At 52.7% G+C, this 14,627-nt stretch overlaps 2 pseudogenes; one reads left to right on the top strand and one right to left on the bottom strand.

The window, feature by feature from the left end:
• Nucleotides 1–231: 231 nt before the first annotated feature.
• On the top strand, nt 232–292 carry LOC142265981 (U7 small nuclear RNA; annotated as a pseudogene).
• An 8,421-nt stretch (nt 293–8,713) lies between these two features.
• Nucleotides 8,714–8,774, bottom strand: LOC142265974 (U7 small nuclear RNA; annotated as a pseudogene).
• Nucleotides 8,775–14,627: the final 5,853 nt, after the last annotated feature.

The raw sequence follows: 14,627 nt of genomic DNA, 5'->3' as shown, positions 1-14,627 counted from the left end.
GCTATGCAGATTCCCCTCTGGTGGTCACTTGGTGGATTCCTGTCGCCTCCTCCTGACTTGATCTCTTCGGGATCATTATATATGGAGGATCTGCTGATTATTATACAGCTGTGATCTGGAGGGATCTTTCTATTCTGTGATGATTTCTCAGATGATGGATCTGTGCGGTGTCGTCTTCATGATATTGATGGTGATGGGGGAGGGGAGGTCGGGGAAACGCTCCATGTGACCCAGGTTTATAGCTCTTTTACTATTTGTTTAACTGCTTTTTGGTAAATGCTGAAAAGCCCAAATGTCTGTGAAGAATAGAAAAGTTATTCCTTAGGTTGATCTCATTGATCACGAATCTCATAATGGGATCTTCTGTGATCTATCATTATATAATCTCTGTGATGAGAAGAACAATCTCGTGAGGAGCTTTTATAGTCACACATTTTCCTGGAGCCGGAGATTTGCTGAACTCTATATAAGAGAAGAATGGCGAGTAACGCTTCATCCCGGGGTCTCCTCATCATCATCGCTGGGGTCTTATGGTAATGGATGTGTGACCCCTGGACTAGCCAGGTAGTCACAGGTAGACCCCTGCAGAAACACCAGCCCCTAATAAGGTGACAGCAGCCAACCTACAAACCCTTGTCACCTCCCTCAGGGTTTGATGTTCACACCAGGGGGCGGAGCCTGGCGGTTGGCCACGCCCACCGAGGAGTTTACAGGCCCGGAGGCAGGAAAAACAAAAAGAGAAGCGAGTTGAGTTTGGACAGTGAAGTGAAGTGGAGTTCAAGTGCAGACCAGGTCTGCCACAGTCTAACACCAGGTGTCTGGGTTGGAGTCCAGTCACCTCTTGTAATGAGGCAGACGGTGGTTGCCGGCTGCAGGAGTTGGGAAGACGGCTGGTGGAACCGTAAGGGACCGGGACAGGGTAGTGGCCCGCCGGAACCGAACCGGGGAGCCAACTGGAAACCGGAGCACCAGGAGGGGTACTCAGACCCAGAACGAGGTCCAGAAGCCACTGGGCCACGTCGAATTCACTGATTGAGGTTTAGACCTTAGGTCCTTTCCCGTCCCAAGACCCAAAGACGGCAACAGCCCACCGAGGGGGATAGAACCGCACCTCGCAACCACCGGGCCCCGGGACCATCACCCCCTGCCCATGGAGGGGTCAACACCAGGCTGCACAACACCGTCCCCGGGAGCCTAGTTAACGGCAGCGGTGGTGTCCATCCATTCACCACAACCTGTGGGTGGCGTCACGAACTTACACCTATAAACTCCAGGGCCTCAGCCGTGAACCTCCCCACCGAAATCCCTACACGTAGCGCCAACTCCCCTTCAGAGCGAAGTGACCCCAGGGTCCGGGAGGAGCTCGAGCCACCCACCGACGAGCACAGACCCGAGCGGCTCAGCAGCCGGCCGACCCCCGGGGCGGTACAGATGGAGACGTGTCACGCAACAGGTTTTGTAAGAAGATCCAACTGGACCGAGGCGTCTCTGTGACGCCCTGGACAAGCCAGGTGGTGACTGATAGAGCCCCGCACAACACCTGTCCCCTCACTAGGTAACACCAGCCAACCACATTAAACCCTAGTCACCTCGCTCAGGGCTGGAGGAACACACCAGGGGGCGGAGCCAGGCGGTTGGCCACACCCACCGAGGAGGTCAGAGAGCCTGAGGAAGGAAAACACAAACAGTTCACGAGAAGTGCAGTGCAGGAGGGAGGTGTAACGGGGGCTGATAGTAGATAACCACAGGCTATCGGGGGCCACTGTGCAGGAACCTGCTGCTGATAACGGCAGAGGACGAGGGGGAACCTGTACCACAGAAGCAGCACTGACACTGTCACGTCACAGAGGCACTAACAAAGACGGCGTTCACTGTTTAATTCACAGCGACTACCGAATTAGCATAAACACAAATGAGGGATATGCTAAACAACTAATGCAGACTACAAAAGTAACCAAAAGGAGACGTAGTAGAGTCTATTATCTGCACAGAGCTCTACATAAACGTGTGCTCACTAACCGTAACCGCACACAGACACAGGTACCTCTGTTACCTCACAGAGGGGTGTATGAGAGATAACAAGCGTATGGCTGCACTCACAGAGTGCGCACTGTAATGTCTCCATTACTCTTCACAGAGACAGTATGAGATCACTTGTGCAAGAGCACAGGAGAGTACGTAACGTCTGCTAGATAACCGCTAGCAACACAGGGAGAGCTCTCCAACCTAAGAGCTGGGGTGGAACAACAAGTCCCAGCACGGCCACATGCAGCAAGCACCTGCCTAAGTCCACTCCACTAATGTGCGAGGATACGGACAGCAGCCATGCTGCAAGGTACAAGAACGCTATCCTACTGATAGTGTGGCGCCCCTGAGGCTTCCGTCGCCACAGGTCATTGCACCCCATCCAGTGGTGTGATGCCCCATTCTGGGAGAGGAAGAGAGTGAACTCCGGTCCCCTGGTAAATCCACACTACACCCATTGCTAGGAACACACTGGGACCAGGGAAAGTGGGACAGACAACCCTCCCATGCTGCATGCTGGGAGGGGCCGTAAGACCCATCCCTGCTCCTATAGGGTAGAACAGAGCAATTGGGGAGGTGGGAGGAGCCATCTGAGAACAGACACAGAGAGGAAGGTCAAGTTTAGTCAGAAGGAGTCAAAGAGAGGGAGGGGAAGGAGGAGGAGGCCTGCTGGAGGCAGGCAAGGAGGAGAAGTAAAGAGGAGAGAAAAGCCCCAAGGCAGTCAGGGGCTAGAAAGAAGAAAAGAGACGCTTCCTGGTGAAGATCCTGGGACTCGGAGGTCCAGGTGACACCACGTAGAAAACAGAAGGAGTCGCAGGGCCACGGGTAGTCTGTATAGCTGTCCAGGGCAGTTTAGAGCTGCGGTGGCCTGTTCCACAGTAACATCGGTGGAGGGATTAAGCTGCTACAGGGGACGGTTCCTAGAGACTGGAGGAGTGCAAAGATCATCTCCAAACAGTAAAAACCGAGGCCCAGGGACGTTGTAAACTCCCAGGGCCAGAACCCATAGCAGAACTTCCAGAAAAGGGGTAATCAGCCGACAGGTGACCCCCCAGCCTGGAGGCTGTAGTGGAGGCCAAGCCAGGTTTATCCTATCAAAGGCAAGGCTAAGGAAGACAGCAGAAGAAAGAGACACTAAGAGAAGGGCACCGGCTTTTACTCTCAGAATCACCCAGAAACGGCGGAGGTCCCTGACAGTGGTCCCAGCAGTCCAAGGGTCCCCGGGACCCGACAAGAATTGTGAGTAAAGAACTTGAACTGCAGCCTTGGAGTGGTCTCTGTTATTTCATCTGCATAGACATTCACAAGCACCAACAGTGCCCCGGGCATTGCTCCACCTGTGGGGAGCAGTACCACCATTGCTGCTATAACATCCCCCGGAGGCCTCATACAGCAACGGCGGTCTATTAGCCGCATACCACAGGTGGCGTCACGAACACAAACTTTAATTCACCTAGCCACATATAATACTGACACCCACCAGGGCCACAGAGCCGGGCCCAGCCACCACTGACTACCACCGGACTAGTCCGGCCCGGCACCGGGTGTCCCATAGCCCTGGGGTGGGCGAGTCAATTTTGGCGTCACGAACAGGATTTCGTGCCCGGTCACACCGGGTACTGTGCGCCTGAAGAATCGTGAAATAGCCTGTGTTTACTGTGAGAAACTGCCGCCATTGAAGCCACTGAGCGCGGGAAGAAGGGGGGCGTGAAAGAAGAAAGGGCGCGAAGAGAAGCCCCGCCCCCTTGTCCAAGAAAAGAGCGCGAAGCAGTGCCCGCGATGGAGAGCGGAGGAAGAAAAGATGGCGCGCGAAGAAGCTAAAATGATGGACGCCGAGCAACGAGCGGCCAGAGGAGGAGTGGCCGAGCCGGGACACGCACCTCAGAACCGGGTGGTGTCCTGCGTCCTGGAGAGCGGAGAAGATCCAGCAGCCGCTGCAGAGCCGGGTAAAGAGAGTGTCACCCCCAACCGGCGGAGCTCGGATTGCCAGGTGGGGTTCCTGCTCAGTCCTCCTGCAGGCGCGTGTGCCACCACCGCAGCTCCGATACCAGCACCCTGCATCAGGCCAGCGACCACCAGAACACCGGAGATGCTACTGAGGGGTGAGTCATTTAATGCCCCTGCCGGCGCGAGTGCCCCGACCCCCGCTGCCATGCCCGCGGTCCGTGGAGAGGCGCCCGGCGCGGCAACGCCGATCCAGGCCGCAGCCACGCCAGGTGCGGCCCGCCAAGATCTCACCGCCGGAGCGATGCCCATCCACACCGCAGCAGCGACTCCAACCCAGGTCGCCGCCATGCTAGGCGCGGCCCGCCAAGACAAGGAGGCAGCCCCAGAAGAGCCAGAGTGGCGCCGTACGGCTGGTAACCCCATGCAAGCCAGCAGCCTCGCGCCAGCCAGTAACCCTATGCAAGCGCGCAGCATCTCCCCTAGCAGCAGCACTACCTCAAAGCAGGCCCAGGCCGCAGAACTGAGCAGCGGTCCTGCAACAGCCACTCAGGAGACGCAGACCCGGATCTCCATGGCTTATATGCTGCCTAGGGCCCTGCCAAGAAGGGACTCCAGCACAGAAATGCAAGAGTAAAGTGAAAGTAAAGAAAAGAAGAAGCTGAACTGTAAATAGCCCCTGTCTGCCCCTTATGCTTTGTGAAGATGTCCCTTTTGTGCTGCCCTTATGTTCTTTTTGAAGATGACACCCTTTCCTGCCTTGCTGCCCCTTGTACTTTTTGAAGAAGTCACCCCCTCCTGTATATGTGTTACTGGGCCACTAGACTGGAATGTGGTCCCTAGTAAATGTGATGTGTGAAGTGTCCTGTGTGACCAGGCCACTGGACTTAGTGGCTGGTTTTGTTTTCCGCTTCGTCGATTGAGAGAAACGAACTGCCAGGCTACTGGACTTGTTGTAGCCAAGATGTAAATAGTTGCACCCGTTGTGCCCCCTACCAGAATTATGGGGGATGTGCCCGAACCGTGCAATGGACTGGAAGTGCACACTTAGACTTTTCTTTATAAGAAGTTTGCAACGTTTACCTATATGTGCCTCCCATAAAGGGAAGAAATGTTTTACTGTTGTTGTTATATGCATGTAAAAACGTTTTGCAGTTCTTCCACATGTTTTTTGTTGTTTTTCAGCCCGAGGACGTGCTGGGATTTGCTGTGGGGGAGTGTGGCGCCCCTGAGGCTTCCGTCGCCACAGGTCATTGCACCCCATCCAGTGGTGTGATGCCCCATTCTGAGAGAGGAAGAGAGTGAACTCCGGTCCCCTGGTAAATCGACACTACACCCATTGCTAGGAACACACTGGGACCAGGGAAAGTGGCAGACAACCCTCCCATGCTGCATGCTGGGAGGGGGTCATAAGACCCATCCCTGCTCCTATAGGGTAGATCAGAGCAACTGGGGAGGTGGGAGGAGCCATCTGAGAGCAGACACAGAGAGGAAGGTCAAGTTTAGTCAGAAGGAGTCGAAGAGAGGGAGGGGAAGGAGAAGGAGGCCTGCTGGAGGCAGGCAAGGAGGAGAAGTAAAGAGGAGAGAAAAGCCCCAAGGCAGTCAGGGGCTAGAAAGAAGAAAAGAGACGCTTCCTGGTGAAGACCCTGGGACCCAGAGGTCCAGGTGACACCACGTAGAAAACAGAAGGAGTCGCAGGGCCACGGGTAGTCTGTAGAGCTGTCCAGGGCAGTTTAGAGCTGTGGTGGCCTGTTCCACAAGAACATCGGTGGAGGGATTAAGCTGCTACAGGGGACGGTCCCTAGAGACTGGAGGAGTGCAAAGATCATCTCCAAACAGTAAAAACTGAGGCCCAGGGAAGGTTGCAGGCTCCCCGGGCCAGAACCCATAGCAGAACTTCCAGAAAAGGGGTAATCAGCCGACAGGTGACCCCCCAGCCTGGAGGCTGTAGTGGAGGCCAAGCCAGGTTTATCCTATCAAAGGCAAGGCTAAGGAAGACAGCAGAAGAAAGAGACACTAAGAGAAGGGCACCGGCATTCACTCTCAGAATCACTCAGAAACGGCGGAGGTCCCTGACGGTGGTCCCAGCAGTCCAAGGGCCCTGGGCCCCGACAAGAATTGTGAGTAAAGAACTTGAACTGCAGCCTTGGAGTGGTCTCAGTCATTTCAGCTGCATAGACACTCACAAGCACCAACAGTGCCCCGGGCATTGCTCCACCTGTGGGGAGCAGTACCACCATTGCTGCCATAACATCACCCCGGAGGCCTCATACAGCAGCGGCGGCTTAATAGCCGCAGACCACAGGTGGCGTCACGAACACAACCTTTATTCACGAAGCCACATATTCTACTGACACCCACCAGGGCCACGGAGCCGGGCCCAGCCACCACTGACTACCACCGGACTAGTCCGGCCCGGCACCGGGTGTCCCATAGCCCTGGGGTGGGCGAGTCAATAGCGCTCACCTACTTGTGACAGTAATGGTGCAGGAAGGAACCAGCATGGAGCGTCTACTCCTGTGCATGGACCAAGAGGACTGGACGCTGAGCAACGTGTGTCAGGGCTTTATATAGACTCTGTGCCTCCTCCAAGATGGAGGATCACACAGCCAATCAGCAACCAGAGCATCAGAGACATGTGACATCGCATCAGCGGTAACATCACCCGCGACCAATCAGCATTCTCCACGTGGCGTGACGTCACCCGCGACCAATCAGCATTCTCCACGTGGCGTGACGTCACCCGCGACCAATCAGCATTCTCCACGTGGCGTCACGTCACCCGCGACCAATCAGCGTTTCATAGTTTCATAGTTTCATAGTTTTTAAGGTTGAAGGGAGACTCTAAGTCCATCTAGTTCACCCCGTAGCCTAACATGTTGATCCAGAGGAAGGCAAAAAAACCCCAATGTGGCAAACAAGTTCCAATGGGGAAAAAATGTCCTTCCTTCGTCCACATCCGGCAATCAGACTAGTTCCCTGGATCAACACCCTGTCATAAAATCCAATATACATAACTGGTAATATTACATTTTTCAGGAAAGGCGTCCAGGCTCTGCTTAATGTTAGTAGTGAATCCCTCATTACAACATCATGCGGCAGAGAGTTCCATAGTCTCACTGCTCGTACAGTAAAGAATCCTCGTCTGTGATTATGATTAAACCTTCTTTCCTCAAGACGTAGCGGATGCCCCCGTGTTCCAGTCGCAGGCCTAGGTGTAAAAAGATCTTTGGAAAGGTCTCTGTACTGTCCCCTCATATATTTATACATTGTGATTAGATCCCCCCTAAGCCTTTGTTTTTCCTAACTAACTAACCCCAAGTTTAATAACCTGTCTTGGTGTTGCAGCCCCCCCATTCCTCTAATAATCTTGGTCGCTCTTCTATCTACCTGTAAGATTATGCTATTTATAACCTTCTATACTTTTGCTAACAAGAAATGCATCCATTCCTCTCTTAAATTCATTCAGTGAGTTGGCCATCACCACTTCCTCAGGAAGAGAGTTCCAGAGCCTCACTGCTCTTACCGTGAAGAACCCTCTTCTATGCTGATGTAGGAATTTTCTTTCCTCCAATCGAAAAGAATGCCCCCTTGTTCTTGTCATAGTCCTTGGTACAAACAGATCATGGGAGATGTCTCTATATGGCCCTCTGATATATTTGTACATATTTATTAGGTCTCCCCTAAGTCTTCTCTTTTCTAGAGTAAATAGACCTAATTTTGATAACCTTTCCGTGTATTGTAATGCACCCACTCCATTTATTATTTTAGTAGCCCGCCTCTGAACCCTTTCAAGTTCAGTAATGTCTTTCTTCAGCACCGGCGCCCAAAATTGCACACAATCCTCCAAGTGTGGTCTGACGAGTGATTTGTACAGAGGGAGAATGATGTTTTCATCTCGTGCCCCCAGACCTCTTCTAATGCATCCCATCACCCTATTTGCTTTGGTGGCTGCTGCCTGACACTGGGCACTCCAATTTAGATTCTTATTCACTAAGATGCCTAAGTCTTTTTCCATGTCTGATTTCCCCAGCGGTTTCCCATTTAGTAAGTAATCGTAGCATCTGTTTCTCCTTCCCATGTGCATAACCTTACACTTATCTGTGTTACACCTCATTTGCCATTTTTCAGCCCAATTCTCCAATTTACTCAAGTCCATCTGTAGTTGCAAACTGTCCTCCTTTGTGTTAACTACCTTACATAGTTTTGTATCATCTGCAAATACTGATATTTTACTCTGTAAACCATCCACCAGATCATTAATAAATATATTAAATAGTAGGGGGCCCAATACAGACCCCTGTGGCACCCCACTAGTAACCCTGGCCCAATCTGAGTATGCACCATTAATAACCACTCTTTGTTTTCTACCACTAAGCCAGCTACCTACCCATCTACACACATTTTCCCCGAGCCCAAGCTTTCTCATTTTACTTAGCAGTCTTTTATGTGGGACAGTGTCAAATGATTTACCGAAGTGGAGATAAATGACATCCAATGATTCTCCTCGGTCCATGTGAGAACTTACATCCTCATAGAAGCTGATCAGGTTAGTGTGACAGGAGCGATCCTTCATAAATCCATGCTGATATGGAGTTAAACAGTTATTAACATTGAGACATTCCATAATAGTATCCCTTAAAAACCCTTCAAACATTTTACCCACGTTCTCCACGTGATACACATCACACTGGTGATCTTCAGCCTCAGACACAGGAATAACTTTTCTACTCTTCACAGACATTTGGGCTTTTCAGCATTTGCCAAAAAGCAGTTAAACAAATAGTAAAAGAGCTATAAACCTGGGTCACATGGAGCGTTTCCCCGACCTCCCCTCCCCCATCACCATCAATATCATGGAGACGACACCGCACAGATCCATCATCTGAGAAATCATCACAGAATAGAAAGATCCCTCCAGATCACAGCTGTATAATAATCGGCAGATCCTCCATATATAATGATCCCGGAGAGATCAAGTCAGGAGGAGGCGACAGGAATCCACCAAGAGACCACCAGAGGGGAATCTGAATAGCTCCACCCCCTTCTGGAAACCACACCTCCTTCCTCCAAGGCTCCTCCCACCTCCACAATCAGCAGCACAAGCCCCGGAGCCTCAGGGGAGGAAGATTGTTACATTGAATCCCAAGGAGGTGGATGGAAGCGTCTCACAAGTCTCGAGTCTCACAAAGTAGATCACACGATATCAAGAACTCTCCATGTCAGATATCAGATCACAGATAATGGTGAAATCAGTGGAGTGTGCTGCGGTCGCCCCTCTCCTGCCTCCAGCCGCTGTTCACACTGCATATACAGGGGCGCAGCTTCATCATCCTCCGAGCACCAACACTTTACCCCAGGTGCAGCCATCAGAGACAGAAAGCGGCTTTCCCTGGGGTCCGGCTCCCACCGCTCACAGAAGACAGCGGATGTTTGTGCCGTATAGTGGTAACTGACCCCTCACCAGTGACCGCAGAGAACCCTGAATCCCCCTCATCACCAGTGACTGCAGAGAACCCTGAATCCCCCTCATCACCAGTGACTGCAGAGAACCCTGAATCCTCCTCATCACCAGTGACTGCAGAGAACCCTGAACCCCCCTCATCACCAGTGACTGCAGAGAACCCTGAATCCCCCTCATCACCAGTGACCGCAGAGAACCCTGAATCCCCCTCATCACCAGTGACTGCAGAGAACGCTGAATCCCTCTCATCACCAGTGACTGCAGAGAACCCTGAATCCCCCTCATCACCAGTGACTGCAGAGAACCCTGAATCCTCCTCATCACCAGTGGCTGCAGAGAACCTTGAATCCCCCTCATCACCAGTGACTGCAGAGAACCCTGAATCCTCCTCATCACCAGTGGCTGCAGAGAACCCTGAATCCCTCTCATCACCAGAACCCTGAATCCCCCTCATCACCAGTGACTGCAGAGAACCCTGAATCCCCCTCATCACCAGTGACTGCAGAGAACCCTGAATCCCCCTCATCACCAGTGACTGCAGAGAAACCTGAATCCCCCTCATCACCAGTGACTGCAGAGAACCCTGAATCCCCCTCATCACCAGTGACTGCAGAGAAACCTGAATCCCCCTCATCACCAGTGACCGCAGAGAACCCTGAATCCCACTCATCACCAGTGACCGCAGAGAACCCTGAATCCCCCTCATCACCAGTGACTGCAGAGAAACCTGAATCCCCCTCATCACCAGTGACTGCAGAGAACCCTGAATCCCCCTCATCACCAGTGACTGCAGAGAACCCTGAATCCTCCTCATCACCAGTGACCGCAGAGACCCCTGAATCCCCCTCATCACCAGTGACTGCAGAGACCCCTGAATCCCCCTCATCACCAGTGACTGCAGAGAACCCTGAATCCCTCTCATCACCAGTGACTGCATAGAACCCTGAATCCCCCTCTTCACCAGTGACCGCAGAGAACCCTGAATCCCCCTCATCACCAGTGACTGCAGAGAACCCTGAATCCGTGTGTTATGCGGGGTACCCGGGGAAGCGTGTCAAGATGGTATAGAGACAGCTTCCGCCGGTCAAGGTCCACTGTGCGGTGTAGGGGACCGCTGCTACAGTTAAAGAGTAAGTGGGTTGCTGCTGATAAACGACTGCTCTGTCACAGGCGATCTGCACACACCGGCTCGCCCTAACCCGTGAGGGTTGTATAGAACGGGGCTCACAGCTCGGTGTACTTGCTGCACGAAGAAGCACAGCGGTGCCCATGTGCGTGTGCTGTAACAACAAGGGGAGTCTGGAGGAACTCACCAAGGGTAGGAACACGGCGCACTAACAGGGCACTGCCTGGGCAGTAAGGGCAAAGCCCACAAGTAGACAGAATGCCTGGACAGTGGCGTAGCAGCACGCTGCCAGACATCTAACAATAGAGAACGGTCGCGCACCGCCATATTGGCAAGCAGGGCTTTTAAGGAGGCGCAGCTTCATCCAAAGGCGGGCGCGAGGCGGTGATGACGGACTTGGCCCAATCAGGGTCCACGACGTCCCAGCCCGGCCAGTCAGGGTTCACCACGTCATCAGCCTCACTGATGTCAAAGCAATCGGCTTGCGGCGCGTCATCAAGCCGTGTGACGTCAGTGGGCGAATCGTAACATGCCACGTGTTGCACATGCGCATCTTCCCGCCTCTGGGACATAGAAGTGGGATCCGCGGTTTCACAATGTGCAGGTGTGACGCCCTGGGCAAGCCAGGGGTCACAGGTAATGACATCACCACACCCTACACCCCAGTTAGGTACACCTAAGCTAAACCAAAAAAATCCTTGTTGACTTCCTCCCAGGGCTGATGTCCACACCAGGGGGTGGGCCAGGTGGTTGCCTCCGCCCACCGAGGAGTTCACAGTCCTGGAGGCGGGAAAACCAGGCAGATGAAGTTGGAGTTGAGTGTGTGAGGAGTGAGAGTGAAGCTAGGAAAGTAGTAAAAGAGGAGCCTGAAGTGAGTCCGGGTGTGTGCCCCGGATGGAGACAGCAAGGTTAGCAGACGGCGGTGACCGTCTGCAGGAGTGGCCTATCGGAGGTGCCGTGAGGACCGTGGACGGGTGGTGGCCCGGCGGTACCGGACCGGTACACAAGGAGAAGCCAGCACCAGTGGCAGGGGCCTTTCGGATCCCGGCAAGGCTTGGAGTCGCCGTGAATTTGCCAAATCTGTCAGTGAAGGGGACCCCCGGGTCTCCAAACAACTAAGTCCCGATTGAAGGCAACAGTCCAACCGTAGGAGGGAGACACCGCCACCGCCAAGGCACCAGTTTCTCAGGGCCAGCGCCTGCGGGCAAAGAGGGGCTCCTCCGGCCCATATCCAAGTCGGGGAGCGGGTTACCGGTGGGAATCCATCGCTACCAACATTGAACATAGGTGCAGGGAAAGAGACAGTCACCGTCAACTACCGGGGAAAAGCAACAGCAGCCGTCCGTGGGAACCGTCTTTCCAGCCGTGTGTTTTACCGAGAACTGTGTCACCGTCTCAGGCTGAGTGAGTACCACCGTGCCGCCAGGCACAGCGCTGCCCCCCCGCGACCCTGCACCTCACCAGGCCCCTCACCCGGCCTGCCATCCACCCCTACCCCATCACCGGGCCCCGGGACAACCACCCCCTACCCACGGAGGGGAGAACTAACAACTTTGCTGCTCCCTGTCACCGCTCCCGGGATCCCTATACAGAGCAGCGGTGGTGTCCACACAATCACCATAACCATGGGTGGCGTCACGGATAATAAATCTCCAAAACCAATCCCCTTTCACTCACGGGCGAGGAGCGCCGCTCGAGTCCCCGGGATCCGGCACATCGCTCGAGCCACCGAGCAGCAGCAGCAGGCCGCAGCAGCAGCAGCGGCAGCCGGACCCGAGCAGTGGGAGAGCGCGGCGTCCCCTCCTCCGCCCGCGACACAGGGATAACAGAACTCTTGCTCCTTCCCTGAGCCGCTATCCTCTGCACATTGCGTAGTCTCTAAGACTTCGGCGCTGCTGAGCAGGAGGGCTCGTGGCAGGCAAGGAATGGGAGACCACATCATTCCTTGCAACAGAGGAGCCACGAGGTGTAACACCGCGTCACCACCTCTTGTTGGTAAATGTGAGATAAAGAATAGAAGAAGACTCCATGTGACACTGTCACAGATGTTTCATGCTGGACAGACAGTCCTGTGGTGTCCGGCTGTAGACAGTCATAGTGTTTGGCTCCACAAGCTGCTCCCTGACCTTCTCTTCTTTTCTACATGTGTTAATCTTTTCCCTTTAGGACCCTGTGGATTTCCTCACCTTTCAGCTGTTAATCATCAGAACTTCCCTTGGTGTCCTTAAAGGGAACCTGTCAGGTGCAATATGCAGCCAGGTCCACGAGCAGCTCTGGGTGTATATTGCTAATCCCTGCCTAACCGTCCCTGTATACACTAGCATAGATAAAGAGATCTATAGAGAAAGTATTTCTAAAGATCTTTTATCGTATGCTAATGAGTGCAGGGACTAGTCTCAAGGGCGTTGCTTCTGTTTCTACTCGGGCCTATTAGTATGTTAGTACACTCCTGTGGGCCCCTATGGGCATGCTAACATGCTAATGAATGTGAAGCATCACAGGATGACCTCACCTCTCCACTGCCATCGCTGGATTTTGGGTCAGTGCAAATGACCCCGGAGGTTCAGTCATTCGCACTATACAGTCATGGCCAAAAGTTTTGAGAATGCTACAAATATTATTTTTCACAAAGTCTACTGCTTCAGTTTTTCTAATGGCAATTTGCATATCCTCCAGAATGTCATAAAGAGTGATCAGCTTAACAGCAATTACTTGCAAAGTCAATATTGGTAAGAAAATTAACTTTAACCCCCAAAACACATTTCAACATCATTGCATTCCTGCCTTAAAAGGAGCAGCTAACATTGTTTTAGTGATTGTTCCAGTAACACAGGTGTGGGTGTTGATGAGGACAGGGCTGGCGATCAGTCATGATTAAGTAAGAATGACACCACTGGACACTTTAAAAGGAGGCTGGTGCTTGGTATCATTGTTTCTCTTCAGTTAACCATGGTTATCTCTAAAGAAACACGTGCAGCCATCATTGCTCTGCACAAAAATGGCCTAACAGGGAAGAGTATCGCAGCTACAAAGATTGCACCTCAGTCAACAATCTATCGCATCATCAAGAACTTCAAGGAGAGAGCTTCCATTGTTGCCAAAAAGGCTCCAGGGCGCCCAAGAAGGACCAGCAAACGCCAGGACCGTATCTTAAAACTGTTTCAGCTGCGGGATGGGACTACCAGCAGTGCCGAGCTAGCGCAGCAATGGCAGCGGCTGGTGTGAGTGCTTCTGCACGCACTGTGAGGCGGAGACTCTGAGCAAGGCCTGGTTTCAAGGAGGGCAGCAAAGAAGCCACTTCTCTCCAGAAAAAGCATCAGGGACCGACTGATATTCTGCAGAAGGTACAGGGAGCGGACTGCTGAGGACTGGGGGAAAGGCATTTTCTCAGAGGAATCCCCTTTTCGATTGTTTGGGACATCTGGAAACAGCTTATTAGGAGAAGAAGATGTGAGCGCTAGCACCAGTCTTGTCTCATGCCAACTGTTAAGCATCCGGAAACCATTCATGTGTGGGGCTGCTCCTCAGCCAAGGGAATCGCACCACTCACAGTCTTGCCTAAAAACACCGCCATGAATAAAGAATGGCACCAGAATGTCCTCCAAGAGCAACTTCTCCCAACCGTCCAAGAGCAGTTTGGCCCCAACAATGCCTTTTCCAGCATGATGGAGCACCTTGCCATAAAGCAAAGGGGATCACTAAATGGCTCATGGAACAAAACAGAGAGATTTTGGGTCCATGGCCTGGAAACTCCCCAGATCTTAATCCCATTGAGAACTTGTGGGCAATCATCAAGAGACGGGTGGACAAACAAAAACCAACACATTCTGGCAAAATGCAAGCATTGCTTATGCAAGAATGGACAGCGATCAGTCAGGATTTGCTCCAGAAGATGATTGAGAGCATGCCCGGGAGAATTGCAGAGGTCCTGAAGAAGAAGGGTCAACACTGCAAATACTGACTTGCTGCATTAACTCATTCTAACTGTCAATAGAACCTTCTGGTCTCATAATATGATTGCAATTATATTTCTGTATGTGATGTAAACATCAGACAACACAATTAAAC

The sequence above is a fragment of the Anomaloglossus baeobatrachus genome, unplaced genomic scaffold (assembly GCF_048569485.1).
Source record: "Anomaloglossus baeobatrachus isolate aAnoBae1 unplaced genomic scaffold, aAnoBae1.hap1 Scaffold_2804, whole genome shotgun sequence".
NCBI classification, from domain to species: Eukaryota; Metazoa; Chordata; class Amphibia; order Anura; family Aromobatidae; genus Anomaloglossus; species Anomaloglossus baeobatrachus.
The sequence above is the reverse complement of the archived record's forward strand: the minus strand, read 5'-3'. Positions and strand labels throughout refer to the sequence as shown.